Source organism: Castor canadensis, chromosome 9, assembly GCF_047511655.1.
Source record: "Castor canadensis chromosome 9, mCasCan1.hap1v2, whole genome shotgun sequence".
Taxonomy (NCBI): domain Eukaryota; kingdom Metazoa; phylum Chordata; class Mammalia; order Rodentia; family Castoridae; genus Castor; species Castor canadensis.
The window spans coordinates 22,876,464-22,892,149 of NC_133394.1; the positions used below are offsets into that span (position 1 = coordinate 22,876,464).

A 15,686-nucleotide genomic window follows, 5' to 3' on the forward strand; every position below is an offset into this window, starting at 1 on the left:
GTATTCAGTTATAGCAGCCCAAATGGATTAAGAGAGAATCTAAGGGGTTAAAGAGAATATATAAAAAATAAAAATGGGAGACTGGGCCTAAACCTTGGTGGGAAGGCTGTAAAAATTAATTTTCTAATAAAACATGGCAGGAAATGTGTGCAAAGGGTATGGAGAGGGGTTACAGTACCACACCATACACATCTCTGCTGACCTCATAAAGAATTGCCTCTGTAATTGCATGGTTAATCACACCCACACTGAGATATAACAGCACTTACTAGTTTAGAATTTATAAAAAAGAATTTTTATTTTCAACTCAAACTTCCATTTCTTCTGAACTTGTCTTGTATTTTTCTGATGGCCTGCTTCTAAATGCTTTAAAATGATCGTGATTAATGGGACTTTTGACTCAATGGAATACTTCTTAGTTGGCTACATTAATGGATTTCAAACTTTTTGACCCAACTCAATGTAAAAAAATCATACAACCCAATACATACATCCAAACCCTTCCACTTACTATTTCACCAAAATCTAAACAATACTTATCTCCTAGTTTCTGCTTAATTCCATTCCATTTCAAATTGCTGCCTGACGCTCACCAAGTTGATATCCACAGCAACCTACAGTTAACTCAAAGCCCCACGTGAGCAGGTAATCCTATGTTCATCTTGGTTTCTAGTACCTAGCACAGAATCTAGCACATAGAGGTTTAAAGATACTGAAAACCAGCTAGGCACTGATGGCTCAGGCCTGTAACCCTAGCTTCTCCAGAGGCAGAAGAGTTTTTGAGACCCTATCTTGAAAATACTCAACACAAGTAAGGGCTGGGGAAGTGGCTTATGTGGTAGAGTGCCTGCCTAGCAAGCGTGAGGCTCTGAGTTCAAACTTGTGGTAGATCATGTAATTTCTTAATTTAAGAAATAGCTGATAAATTCATTGCATGACAATCTAACTCAGTTTATGCTGTATGCAAATTTAGTAAATTTGTTCCCAAGTCCAAAGTTCAAGTTAATTGATAATTGTAATCATAACATAAATCTAATCGTCACTAAAAATTGGGGTTTAAATATCCTGAAGGTCATGTTCATATCAAGTTAGAGTACTTGATCATTCAGAGAACTTTAACAAGCTGAAAGACAAGTTAATCTTTATTAAAATAGATTGATATTAACAGAGAAGTCACCACTCCCTCTGAAATTGTAGAACATGTACTAACTGAACAACTGCCCAATAATTACAGAAGCTTTTTCTCAGACACTGTTCTAGCAAACAAATCTATGTGATATTCCCTGAGATGACTTGTGTGAGCAATATCCATGACTTGATAGGTTATGGTTTGTGTCCTTAACAAATAACATTATCTTTCCCTTTGCTATATCCGATTTCAGCTTAATGTTTAACATAATTAAACAACAATAGTGTACTAAGTTCTGAAGTAAGCACTGAAGATGCAAAATGAATAAATGTGGACTCTGGTCTCAAGAAACAATTAAGTAAGAAAAATAGATGTTTAAATTAATGACAATTACAGACATGGAAAGGCAGATAATGAACTCATATCTGTGAAGGTGGAGAGGATGACCAAGACAGATAAAGACTCATCCTAATGGGTGGTGACATTCCCTGTCATCTCAAAGAATCTGAAACATGCAGGAGCATGTTTGATTGCTTTGATAGGCAATAAAAGAGAAAATAACACAAAAGTGATTTTTAACCATTTTTATGACAAAGTGAAGCATGCTGGCCTTTAACTGTGTTTGATGCAATGAAGTTTATTGATTTGTGCTATCCTTATTAAAATGTGGGTTAACAGCAAGAAAGCAGATTGTACTTTGAGTTGTCTGAGGATGGCTCCTTCTCAGAGATCCATCAGATCAGGATTTTTTTTATAATAACCCTGAGAAGTTACCTTCCATTCTCGTGCGTGCACTGATGGCATAAAAAGGTAATTTTGAAGACATAGTCATGTGTCACAAATTGACATTTTGGTCAATGATGGTGGTACCACAAGATTATGACAGAGTTAACATTCTTGTTCCATAGTGACTTTGTAGCCATCAAGATGTTGCAATGTATCAGCCATGTGTTTGTGGTGATGCTGGTAAAAACAAGCCTACTGCATTGTGGTTTGACTAGAAGTGTAGCACATACAAGAATGCACAGTACATAATACTTAATGCTAACAAGTGAGTATGTTACTGGTTTATTTACTAACTTTTAATCGTTTTTATAGCATATTCCTTCATATGGAGAAGAGTACTGTGAAGCAGTAAACCATGATACTCAGTCAGCACCTCAAACATCTTATGTTCACTGCATCTGTTGATTGTATCAAGAGACCATGATTAACCTACACTATTTAGGTTTAGGGAAGTGCACTCTGTGATGCTCATATAATGATGAAATTGTCCAATGGTGCATTTCCAGAATGTCTCCTTCATAGTTAAGCAACACATATCTGTAGTCATGTTGATTTTCAGTGTCCCTGAGGCCTCTGCCAAGAATTTGCAGGAAGGCAGCATGGCACAGCAGGAAGAATGCTGACATTTTGAAGACTTGAGATTTGATCTTTTGGAGTCTTAGTGTCTTTATCTGGGAAATGAGAGAGTTGACCTGGATAAATGGACCCTCACTTGGCTGTGCATCAGAATGAACTGATGCATTTTTATTATTAAAAATGCAGATTGGTGTGTTTTCCTCAACTCTGCAGAACAAATCTATGTGTTAATTAGGAGCAGCTTCGTAAAGAAGCCAGCCAAGATGGTGCTGGGGTTTACTTCTCAATATGGAATTTCTGTTGGTCAGGTGGGCCCTTTGCCTGGTTAGCAGGTCATTCCTCCTGCCAGATTTTGCACATGTCATAGTTTTTTTCAGAAAGTTATCCTGGTCTAGGTTATGATGCAAGACTGCAATAGTTTAATCTTGAAAAAAGGTTTAAATGAGTATAATCAAACACTCACTGTAGACACAAACTTAGTAAAACACACATCTGGTGTTTAAGTGCTGTTGCTACCTGTGAACAGTAGCAGGTAACGTGCCACACTGAGTCTCAGGACTCCCTTTGTCCCCACAGCAAGCAGAGGAAAAGAGAATGATAGGGAGTGAATAGTGCTGAAATACATTTCATCTGTGTAGGAAGATGGTGTTAACAAAACACACTGAAAGCTGCTGACTAATAAGGTGGGGAGGGAAGGGTAAGGGAGAGTAATAGAAAGTGTTAATCTGAGAAAGTACAATATATTCTTGGGTGAAATACCATGGTGAAATCCCTCTGAACAATGAATATACATTAAAAAAATACGAAGGACAGGAATGCAAAGCAGGTCCTGTTAGGGGGTGGGTATTAGTGGGAGGGTGAATTTGGAGAGGGTAAAGGAGGGTAAATATGGCCTATGTACTTTATATACTAAAATGAAAATAAATCAATGAAACCTGTTGAAATTGTTTTAAGTAGGGGGGAGGAGGATGAAGGAGAAGGATGGTGGGGTGGACCTAATCAAGGTACATTGTAAGCATATATGGAAATACAATAATGAACCTCCCCGTACAACTAATATATGCTAATAAAATGATAAAAAAGGAACTCCTTCAGTTCCCAACCACTCCAGTGAGGTCTGTTGTCTAGGTGGGAGTTGGAGAGTTTGCAGCAGGTGAGGTATCAGGGTGTAAGGTGCTCAGGTGGACAGAAGCTGGTTAGGAGCCAAAGTCAGGAACTTATGGGACCAGACAGAGATGGGGCCTCGAGGGATGATGCCATGGGGGGGAAGGTAGAAGGAAACAGTGATTGTCAGCAGTCATTTCTCTCCCAAGCCTTGTCTTTGCAGGGCTGCCTGATAAAGCTTTCACAGCTGATTAGGTCAGCATCAAGATGGATGAGTAAAGAGCAGGGGCCTGTTGCCCCACCCTGGGAATGGTCAGTTAGGATGGATGGCTGGTGTTTGTTACCAAATGTGACAGGAGCTGTTGATGTGCCAGAGGAACTTCATCCTCTTTGATAAGTACCATGACCTGGGAGCTTCCACACTTCCCAGTAAGGGACAGGCAAACTCTGTGTGTGTTTATGTGTGAGTGTGTGTGGGTGTGTATGTGTGTGAGTATGTGTGTGTTTATGTGTGTGAGTGTGTGTGTGTATGTGTGAGTGTATGTGGGTGTGAATGTGTGTGTGTGTTTATGTGTGTGAGTGTGTATGTGTGTGAGTGTGTGTGGGTGTGAATGTGGGTGTGTGTGTTTATGTGTGTGAGTGTGTGTGTGTGTGTATGTGTGTGAGTGTGTGTGGGTGTGAATGTGGGTGTGTGCATGGTTTGGACACCCACATGTGGGGCATGGGTGGTAATAGATTACCCTAAAAGTAATACATTGCCTTTGTTTTAGAAGAATGCTACCTTATAAAATAGTTTTGGCCCTGATAGTTGAATAACCAGACAAAAGCTGGACATCTAATTCTGAATTTTTACTACCAATGTCTATTTTGCTAGTCAAGATATTCTAAAAAGAGACACCTGCACACCCACAGTTATAGTAGCACTATTCACAATAGTCAAACCATAGAATCAGTCTAGGTGCCCATCAACCAATGAATGACTACAGATCTATCTATCTATCTATCTATCTATCTATCTATCTATCTATCATCTGGAGTATTATTCAGCCATTAAGAAGGATAAAATTATTTAGCTTGCAAGAAAATGGATGAAATTGGAAATCACCATATTAAGTGAAATAAGCCATGTGGGGAGTGGATTATGAGAAGCCTATGAGAAATGGACATAAGCAACGTGAGATGCAGTTCAACTGCTTTTTTTTGTTTGTTTCTTTATCTGTAGGCAGAGATTGGCACAGCCCCAGCCACAGAAGAGGAAAATGCAGAACAGCTGTTTCTCCTAAGTTGTTTATGTTCAGAGAAGCAGGAACACAGGTTTCTCTTGTTATAATGTCATGCCTCTCCCCAAGAACTGCTGTTCCACACTGTTTACCACTGGATATTAAAGACTCACTGAAGGAGGATGCAAGGCTTTTGCTTTGGGGTTTTTTGCTTTGGGCTTTCAATTGAGGCTTTTGCTTTGGGGTTTTTATTTTGAGGCTTTTTGCTATGGGCTTTTGCTTGAGGTTTTGGCTTTTGGGCTTTTGGAAGAGAAAAGATTGCTGAAGGGAAAAGAATTGCTGAAGGAGAATTGCTAAAGGGGAATTGCTAGCAAGCCTGAGGGCCAAGACTTTAAGAAAGCTACAGAGAGAACATGGGACAGTGCAAGTCTGCACCGAGAACTTTATATATAGGCTTTAGAAAAGCTAAGCTAAAGAAAAGCTGAAGAGAACATGGAACAGTGCAAGTCTGGGGGCAAAGACTTTAAGAGAGATTATGTTAAAGAACAGCTAGGAGAAAACATGGGACAGAGCAAGTCTAAGGAAAGAGGTTTTAAAGAACAGAAAAGACTTTAAAAGCAAGGTTTTAAGGAAAGACTTTAGAAGCAAGGTTTTAAAGAACTGAAAAGGAGTAAGCCCTTAAAGAATAAAGATAAAGATAAGAAGCAGAGTAAATGAAGAGAATGATAGAGAAAACAAGCAATGAGGGTTGTGTGTCTCCATCTGAGCAGGCAACACACCTGGCCCCAACTTTCTGTCTGTCTGTCTATCCTATGTCTTTTCTCCATCTCCAGTTGCCACCAGTTAGTCCCAGTTAGGTTTGGGGTGAGAAAAAGCTCGGTCCAAAGCCTAAGAAGGGGGTGAGAAAAAGCTTGCTCCAAAGCCAGACTGAAAAAGACAAATATTGACGTTTTCTCTCACATGCAGAATCTATACCTCAAACAATATTGAATGACATGAGTATGAAATGGGGACTGTTGGGAGATGGGAACCAGTGTGTGTGCGGGGGAGGGTGTGAAAGGAGAGAATGAAGGTGGGCAAATAAAACTGAAGTATTTTATATGCATGTATAAAAGTAGAATAAATATAAAAGAATTATTTTAAAAGAGGGGAAGAGGAATAAGAAAGTAATACAGGGGTGAATTTGATCAAAGTACATTATATGCATATATGGAAATATCACAATAAAATCCCTTTGTGCAATTAATTTATGCTTAAAAAAGAACCAATATTAAAATAATAGTATCCTGTCTAGAGCCAGCAGCCACTCAGGGCTAGGTGGAGTTATCACATTCTTTGACCTCGGGTTGTATGTGGGTATCTTGGAATGGATAGAAAAAAGGAATCAAAACAAACACAAAAGACAGAAGGACAGCTTTCCTCCTCCTTCTTGAGAACAATTCCCTGACAGTTGGTAGGATTTACTCTGGCAGTTCTGTGACCTGGATAACCAAATAATGATTGCATCTGACCTTGGAGGAGGCGCAGAACACAGTTCATCTTCCACAGCCCTTCTCCTACGTCTCCTACCAGCCCTGCCAGGAGCTGCAGGAAAAATGATCATGCAATCCTTTCTTTAGTTGTGATTTTTTTCCCCTTCCCTTAATGAAGCAGACCTTTGTTTGCATCCTTGCCCATGTCACCAGCAATGACAAACTGTCACATCATCACTGTAATGCAGTCTAGGATCCTGGTCAGATGGGTTAAAATCTGCCAATACATTTCATAAAGAAAAAAAGAAAACCCAAATCCCAATCTGCCTACCTGATCTTAACAGGGAGGAGGGGTCAGTTTTATGTGGATCTCTCAGCTCCATCTTGAATAATGTCTACAGTTAACCTAGGCCAGGACTTAATTTCAAGGAAAGATTCTGCAAGCATTACTGCCTCCAGAGAATCAAATTCCAGGAAATTCTTGCTTTAATTAGTAGAACAACAAGACCTTTCTCTGAGCTCAGAAATGTCTGGCCCTTCTGCCTCACAGCAAATAATATATTTGGTATATTTTGATACTATTAATAAATTTTGAATATATCAACCATTCTTTCAAAAATTATTGATTATCAGCTATAATCATGTATAATTTTATTTTATAAAATATGCACTTCTCGTTTACTTTAAAGATTGTCTATGTATTGTTCTTTAGGTCTCTTTTGGATTATTTAACAATATTATTAGAGCTTTTACTGATAATATTCTAATTCAATTTTTAAAATAATCTTTAGTTGTAGATGCCTTTTATTAATTACTAGTGCATTAGTTGCTTCTATTATTACCTAGAATGTGGATTTGCCTCTGTTTATTACTTATATTTGCAGAAAGACTAACAGCTGCTTTTGAAAAGCCTACATAGAAAAAGCACAGGTTGATCTGTCTCACATGAGGAGCATGTCTTCCCTGCCCTGATCTGAAAGTCTTGAGGGCCACAAGAGAAGCGCTATGACTTAAATGTGGTCCGCCCCCCAGGGGTTCACGTGTAGTGGCAACGTTAAGAGGTGGACCCTTGTGGGAGGTAGTTAGGTCTTTGGGTGTGCTGCCCTTAGAGGGAAGTAAGTAGTTCTCCTGGGTTCCTGGTTAGTGAGATGGGGAGGAAGGAGGAAATAAAAGGGCATCCCTGGCCCCTCCCAACTCTGACTTTTTATCTCGCTATGTCATCTCTCTCTGGCAAGCAATCCTGTCACAACCATGTGTTGAAAGGATCCCTTGCCAGAGCTTCAATCCTGTTGTTCAAACTTTCAGCCTGCAAAGTGTGAGCTAGATAGATCTCTCTTTTCTTTATAAGGGATCTACCCTTTGGTAGTTTGCTATTGCAATGGTAAAAAGGCTAATACAAGAAGGATCATAAATGTATTAAAAAATCGCTGGTCACCTCTGGCTTGTGTCTGTAATCTTAACTACTTGGGAGACTAAAATTGGAAGGATCACAGTTTGAGGCCAGCCCTGGCAAATACTTCATAAGGTCCTGTCTCAACCAATAGCTGGGTGCAGTGGTGGAAGCCTGTCATCTCAAGCCGAATGGGAGGCTGAGATTTGGAGGATTGTCCCAGGCTAGCCCAGGTTAAAAAAATAGTTTGCCAAATCCCATGTCAGTGAGCATGGTGGCACGCACCTGTCATCCCCACAATGGTAGGAAACCTAAAGTAAGAGAATTGTGGTCCAAGCTGCTTGTGCAAAAAAAAAAAAAGACCCTAACTCCAAAATAACCTGAGCAAAAAGGGCTAGACGAGTGGCTTAAGCAGTAGAGCACCTGCCTAGCAAATGTTCAAACCCCAGGACTAAAAACCAACAGAAAAATAATGGGAGTGCACTGTAAGTTGTGAAGAAATGGGTGGGATGGGGGTGAGCTTCCTTCTACTACCCCACAATGGGAATTCAAAGTTGATGGCACCATGACGCCTATTTTCTTGTTTGTGAGTGGACATGTGGTCTGGGTGGTGCCAGGCATGCTGCAGGGCATGGGTGCCTACAGTCTTCACTGGAACTCATAATTAATAACCCCATGTGCAGGGGCTATATTCTATGAAATGAAAGTTCATAAAGATATGCTGGATGGGGTAGACCTAAACAATTTTCTTTTGGAACAATTTTAATAGCCTTTTCTTTTTAACAATTCATTCTGATACATCTGATACATTCTTACCTATCTTCTTATACATTTTTTTCCTTCTATAACCATTAAAGTTGGAGGCTGTCATGGCCTCAGATATGTCCATTCTCCATTGCAGTGGCTTCTGGGGCCATGGCTAGGTTCTTGAAATGATTTAGGGATTTTAGAGTCATTCCTAAATAGTGAGCATCATGACTAGCATTACCTCTTCTGTGGGCTCAACTCATGGGAGAAGGGAATGAGTTGTTTCTAGGTGGAGGGAAGTGGAACCTAGGGAAAGGTATGAGCAGCCTGCAGAGCAGAACTTTCCTTCCCAAAGGGCATCTGCAATCCAAGACTGAGCATGGCCAAGGAGGCCCAGGAGGCCCAGGGAAAGCAAGTCTGAGTGCTTCTCTTGCTTTCACAACTTGTAGTCTATTCATTTTCTGCCATCTTTCTGTGTGTTCTATCTTAGTAGCTCCTCCTCCATAGCTCTAATGGCCAGACTTGGTCAGATTCATTCCTTGGTCTTTTCTTTAACCTCCTTTTATCCCTGGTGATCTTCCTGAATCCCATGGATTTCTACTCATTATCTTACTCTGTTTTTCATTGCTCTAACAAAATACCAGAGGTAGGGTACTTTATAAAGAAAAGATGTTTAGTTAGCTCACAGTGCTAGAAGCTGAAATTTCAAGACTGCATGGCTTCACCTGTTTGGCTCTGAAGAGGGTGTCATGGTGGATGGCATCACGGTGACAGGAGTGTGTTCAGGAGAGGTCACATGGCAAGACAGGAGCCAGAGAGATGCAAGGGCTTCGAATGCTCTTTCTCTAACAATCTCTAACAATCTGCTCTCAGGGGAACTCACCAGGTTCCAAGGGACCATCCCAATCCCTGCTGAGGGCAGTGTGTACAATGACTTATAGCTTCTACAGAGCCTCATCTCTTATAGGTTCCACTACCTCCCAACACTGTGAGGCCAGGGACCAAGTTTCCACCACATTCAAACAATATCTAAACCATAGCACCCACTCTACAAGTTAGCATTGTAACATTGCTTTGTAACAAACACCTTGAGACTCATCATCAGATACTAGTGAGCATTTTCCAAGAGAGGAAACTGAAGACCGGTGAGCAAAATGAACTTCAAATGGACACTTGTGACATGAGCCCTCAAACTGCTTCCTGGAACACTGCATTTTCCACTGCATTATAAATGTAATTAACAAGAAAAGATCTGTCATGCCTGCCTCATTTCTATCAACAGCCAACAGGGAGCTATTGCATTCTAAAATAACTTTTTAAAACCTCCCAATATTTTTGTTCTCCAAAGTTCTATACAAATATGCCATTAATGTTTCTTGTTAATCTCCTTTGTTTGATTTTTAAATGTGAGCTTTCATCTCTTTGCCACAATTGCCTATTCAAATTCTCCTTTTCTCCAAACTGTTATAAACAATCAATCTTTATGACATTATTAATTTTGTCCAGATTTTCAAGTGTAATAAAATGTGAGTAATCTGGAATAAAGGTGGAATCGATTAGGATTCTTTGGTGACTCATAGCAGCAAGGGATCCTGACTATGTTATGGAGAGGAGGAACTTATTGAAATAATGGTAACAAACACCTATAATACTCACTTTGATTAAGCACCATTCTAAGTATTGACTCTTAATTCCTATAACACTCTATGGGGACTGTTAATAGTCCCACTTCATAGATGAGAAATCAAGGCACAGAGAAGTTAAGAAACTTGCTCCAGCTCCCTCAGAATGTGGCCAAATATGAACTTGAACCCAAGCCTTCTGGCTCCAGAGTCTTTTTTTGGTGGTTCTGGGGTTTGAACTCAGGACCTCATACTTGGCTAGGCAGGCACTCTACCACTTGAGCCACTCCACCAGCCCTTTTTTGTGTTGAGTATTTTCAAGAAAGGGTCTCAGGAACTATTTGCCCTTGCTGGCTTCAAACAATGATCTCCCGATCTCTGCCTCATGAGTAGCTAAGATTACAGGCATGAGTCACTGGCACTGGACTGGCTCCAGAGTCTTAGACACAACAGCCTGTCCAAGCATCCGTGTGAGACATAGACTTGAGGGGAAACTTAAGAAAACAGGTTCATAAAAGGGTAAAAAACTAGGGCATAGTTGCAGACTGCCATTGGGATGAACTCTAACTTTATTTCCCAAATTCTAATTACCTACTCCCTAACCCCTAGTAGCAGTTAAAAGGCTTTAGGTTCAAAGTCCTTCGAGGGGAGTCCAATTAACCCTGTAATGGAGAGGGCAGAGCATCTTGACTGGCAGCTCCAGTAAGGTGTAACACAAAAGAGAAGAATGGATTCCCAAATAGGAAAAAGGAGTGCTATAAAAAGAAAAGGAATAGATTTGTGAAGGGTAGGCAGCAAAAAATGCTTGTTACATGGAACCCAAAGGAAAGACTTTTATTCCATGTTAACAGAAACTCTATAGTGGCAGGTGTGTGAGAAATTTCCTCAACTGCCTTAAAGAACATGTCACCAGCATTGGAAAGATATGTGCCAACTCCTTCCTGACCCTCTACCCTCACTACCTGCTAGGTCACTCTCTACAGCCTACATCTTCCCAGTTGGTTGGATCACAGTATGTTCAAATCTCTAACATCAGAGGAAGTCCTTCTTAATCCATGACACAATTGATTTCATGACCCCTGATAACCTCACAAGTTGAGTTCTTGAAAAGATGCCCTCCTTCCTGCACAGTTGATGTAAAATCAGTAGTTAGGGTTCTGGTGTAAGGCACTGGTACTCAGCAGTTATTTCCAGATTTCCAGATCTTTTCTCTTCCTTTGTCATTCTTCATCTTCTTAAAACTGGTCTTGCTAAAGTCACGAATGACTAGACTTTGCCAAAACAAATGAACTGTTTTCTTTCTTTATCTCTGTTGACTTCTCTGGAACATTTGGCATTTTAATCACTCTGTCCTTCTGGAAGCTCTCTTATCTGTGCTAAGCTCTTACTTGTTTTTCTTTTTCTCTATAGAAGCCTCCTTCTTAAGGCCATTATTTAATTTTTTCTTTCAGTTCATTCTTTGAATGTTGGCATTTCCCAGACCTTCTGCCCTTCTTACTTTATACATTCAATTGGGGACCCAATTACTTCTTCATAAATCTCCAATCTGCCTCCATCCAGAACTCCTATTGATCCTCAAAATAGCAAATATCCATTTAGAAGCCTTATTGATACCTTAAATTAAATATGCCCCAAATCCATCCAGTTTTGCCTCTGAACATGTTCTTCCTTCTTAATGATCTCCATGAATGACACTTCCTCACGCAAGCCAGAAACTTCAAAGTCATTCTTGCCTCTTTCCTTCTTCCTCACACCTAACTAATCACCAAGTCTTACAGATCCTTTCTTTATACTAACTGCTGTATCCATCTAACTCCTCTGAGGTCTTCCTTCACTGACGTAATACAGGCTCTTATCATTTCTTGCCAGAATTATTTCAAGGACTTCCTAAATAATCTCTCTGCTTCCAACCTTCTCTACCCTGCTGCCAGAGAGGATTTCTAATATGCAAATATGATCATGTAACTCCCAGAATTAAAATCCTTCAATGGCACCCACACATTTCATACAAAATTCAAGATTCTTGAGTTTGGCATACAAGTCTCTTTGCAATGAGACTCCCGTTACCTCTTAAGCCTCAAACCTCTTGTTAGGGATCCTTGCTTTTAGTTTAACCATTTGAGAAAGGTCTACGGTTGGTTTGCTTGAATACGGCAAGGATGCACTGCCTTCATGCTCCATCCAAGTAAGTGGAGCAAGCCCTGTTTCTCCTGTAAGAAAAGCATCAATGTTAGAAGGAGGAAGGTCAAGCGCAATGTTCCCCAGTGAGAACTGAATTAACTTTTTAAAGAAATATGGCCTACCTCTCCTTCTTTTCATGTGTGAGGAACATCAACTTTGTGCAACATCGCTCAATTCAAGTGAATGGAAAAAGCACTGTTTCTCTACTTAGAAAACCATTAATGTTAAAAGCAAGAGGGTCTAGCACCTTGTTTAGCAGTGAGAATTGAGTTAACTTTTAAAAATAGTACACCTATCTTTCAGGCTTCTAAAGTGTGAAGAACATTAACTTTGTGCAAAATAGCCATTCTGGGTTGAATATCTTTCCCTAAAACTTACGTTTTCTGAGACCTGTGACTATTGATATTATTTAAAAATAAAGTCTTTGTAGGCCTAATGAAATTAGGACAAGATCACACTGGGTTATGGTAGATCTTAAATCCAATATGACAGGTGTCCTCAAAGAAGGAAATTTGGATCTAGACACAGACACACAAAGAAGAAAATCTTGTGAAGGCTACAACAGAAATTGGAGTGATTTATTTATAAACTAAAGAATGCCAAGGGCATTGGCAAACACCAGAAAGTAGGAGAGTGTGGAACAGATTCTCCTTACAGGCGATTAGACTACCGAAGAGGGACCGAAAAATTCCCGTTGTTTTAAAACATCCAGGCTGTGGTACTTTGTTAGAACTGCTCTAAAAAATGACAATATTCTCTCACTCTTCACTTGATTGTTAACCTCAACTCAGCTCAGCATTTCCTCCCCTGAAAGCCTTTTCATCCTCAAGCCAATTCCAGCTGCTAATTGAAATGTCTTTTCTCTGTTCTCTCACTGCATCTATGCACACGCCTGTTATAATGCACAGTTGAGCTGTCATCTTTTCTTTGTCTTTCTAGTTAGAAGAGAGGTTCCAGGCAGGTAGAGAGGGTGTCTGCTTGGTAGCCCCCTATCTTGCATGGCATTGGTAAGATAAAATAGAAAGTCAGTTAACATTTGGTGAATGTCAACATGCCTCAAAAGAAGTATGATTTTATTTCCCTCAAATGGAGTATTAACAAATCATTAAGTAGAGTGGATGTAAGTTAATGGGAAAAATAAGAGCTCACATAAGGCCAAAATGTGTAATGCTTTACCACCAAAATTACTTTAATATGAAAGAAGAGCTGTTAAAATACTGATATTAATTTTATACACTAGTAATGATTAGAATTGGGCTGATCATATTTTGAGGAATGACTTCCTTTGAATTTGTTTTTCTGTTCTGAGTAGTAGTTTGAACCAAAAGTAAACACCATGCGAGTTAACAGAACTGTCTCTTGTAAAGGAGAATGTGAGTGGAAGTTAGAGACGTGTGCAATGTGTCTTGTCAGTTTGACCACTGAGGAGTTGCAATCTCTCACTTGCTTCAGTGAGAGATCCTTTATTGGAATAAGTCCTTGGGTTTATAAGAGCTCATTAAGAGAACAGAAATCCAAGGTGTATAGAACAGTAGCCTAAGAAATTGTATGTCAGAAGTACAGGCACTTTCATCTGATTCTCCACGAAGGTGCTAAAAACATACAGTGGAGAAAAGACAGCCTCTTCAACAAATGGTGCTGGGAAACTGGATATCCACATGTAGAAGGCTGAAACTAGATCCCTCATCTCCTATTCTGTACAAAAAAGCAACTTAAACACAGGGAAAACACTTCAAGACATAGGTATAAGCAATGACTTTCTGAATAGGACTCTAACAGCACAGGAAATAAGAGCAAGAATTGACAAAAGGAGTTGCAGCATATTAAAAGGCTTTGCACATCAAAGGAAGCAACTATCAGAGTAAAGAGAGTCTACAGAATGGGAGAAAATCTTTGCCAAATATTCATCTGACAGGGGATCAATATCCAGAATACATAAAGAGCTCAAAAAAGAACAAATAACCCAATTAATAAGTGAGCGAATGAATGGAACAAGTAGTTCTCAAAAGAGGTACAAATGGCCAGTAAGTACATGAATACGTGTTCAACATCGTTAGCTGTAAAGGAAGTCAAACATCATTGAGATTCAGTCTCACTCCAGTCAGAATGGCAATCATCAAGAAAAAGCGGTGTGGGGGAGGGATTAGATCCTCACATACTGACAGTGGGAAGGTAAGTTAGCGCAATCACTGTGGAAATCAGCATGGAGATTCCTCAAAACTCAGAACTAGTATATGATCCAGCTATACCACTGCTGGACGTTCCCAAAGGAATAAGTCAACAGACATTAGAGACACCTGCACACCCATGTTTACTGCAGCACTGTTCACAATAACCAAGCTATGGAATTAGCCTAGGTATCCATCAACAGATGAATGCATAAAGAAAATGTGGAATATATACAGTAAGGAGTATTATTTAGACACAAAGAAGGAAATTTTGATATTTGCAGGAAAATGGATAGAACTGGAGATCTGCATGTTAAGCTAAATAAGCCAGACTCAGAAGGACAAATGCCACAAGTTTTCTCTCATGTGTGGGATTTAGATCTAAAAAGAAATGGTGGAAAAAAAAAAAAAAAGAACAGGAACAGAAATGGGGGGGCTATGGAGGGAACTACAGGGGGAAAGAGAGGGTGGGATGAGGAAAATATGATTGAAGCACATTATATTCAAGTATAAAAACAGGTTTTAATAAATTTGCAAGAAAGTTAAAAGGGGGAGGGGTTAAGAAAGTGTAATAAAGGGGGTGCATATGATCAAAGTACATTATATGCACATATGGAAACATCACAATGAAACCCCTACTCTGTATAATTAATATATGCTAATAAAAAGAAGGAAAAAAGAAGTATAAGCTCTTTACTCACATTGCCTTTTCATTGCTTGAGTTGATCTGTCCCCACTTTGCTGTCACAGGATTTATGAATCAGTCTCAGAGTTTACATTACAGACCTCACAAATCAGTGGGCATTCTCTAAAAAAGATACGATAAGCTGGAACTGTCTATTCTTCAGAATTCATTAATTTGATTATTTGTCATACATGGTAATAGAGTACATTTAAAAAAGTGATAAGAATGCAATCCTCCTGAACTTGGGCCTAAGAAGATCACCTGTGAATAACAGAACTGGCAGGGCTTTAGTGTGATGCTTGTAAAATCGCTTGCTTAATTGAGGGCTGTGAGATGAGGAAGAGTGGGGCCTGTACCGTAATTATTTCTCTTTTTCACTCTTAGGCAGCTAAGAAAAGAGTCTAAGTACCAAACATGAAATGTACTGCTTTGGGGACTATCCCAAATTGCTTAACATACACTATATGCCCCACCTGTAAAAAGCCACAAAGACAGCTAAGACGCTGTGCCTGCCTCAGAGACTCCCATCTGCTGGAGAGAGGAGAAAGGCAATTTCAGGGCCTGAGATTTGGTAACACAGAGAAGAGAGACCCATCTTGATTTTGA

At 39.7% G+C, this 15,686-nt stretch overlaps 1 protein-coding gene across 5 annotated transcripts in view; it reads right to left on the bottom strand.

The window, feature by feature from the left end:
• Positions 1-15,686, bottom strand: part of Gprin3 (GPRIN family member 3) — a 65,715-nt gene that overhangs the window by 25,855 nt on the left and 24,174 nt on the right. Inside the window, exons 2-3 of one of the 5 annotated variants that reach the window (XR_012435618.1) lie at positions 15,097-15,203; positions 4,572-12,256 (exon numbers count right to left, since the gene is read on the bottom strand). The exons of 3 other annotated variants lie outside the window; for them this stretch is intronic. The gene's annotated coding sequence lies outside the window, so the exon portion shown is untranslated. Of the gene's footprint in view, positions 1-4,571; positions 12,257-15,096; positions 15,204-15,686 lie in introns of those variants that run through there. One more of the 5 variants, XM_074041358.1, reaches the window with a different exon arrangement.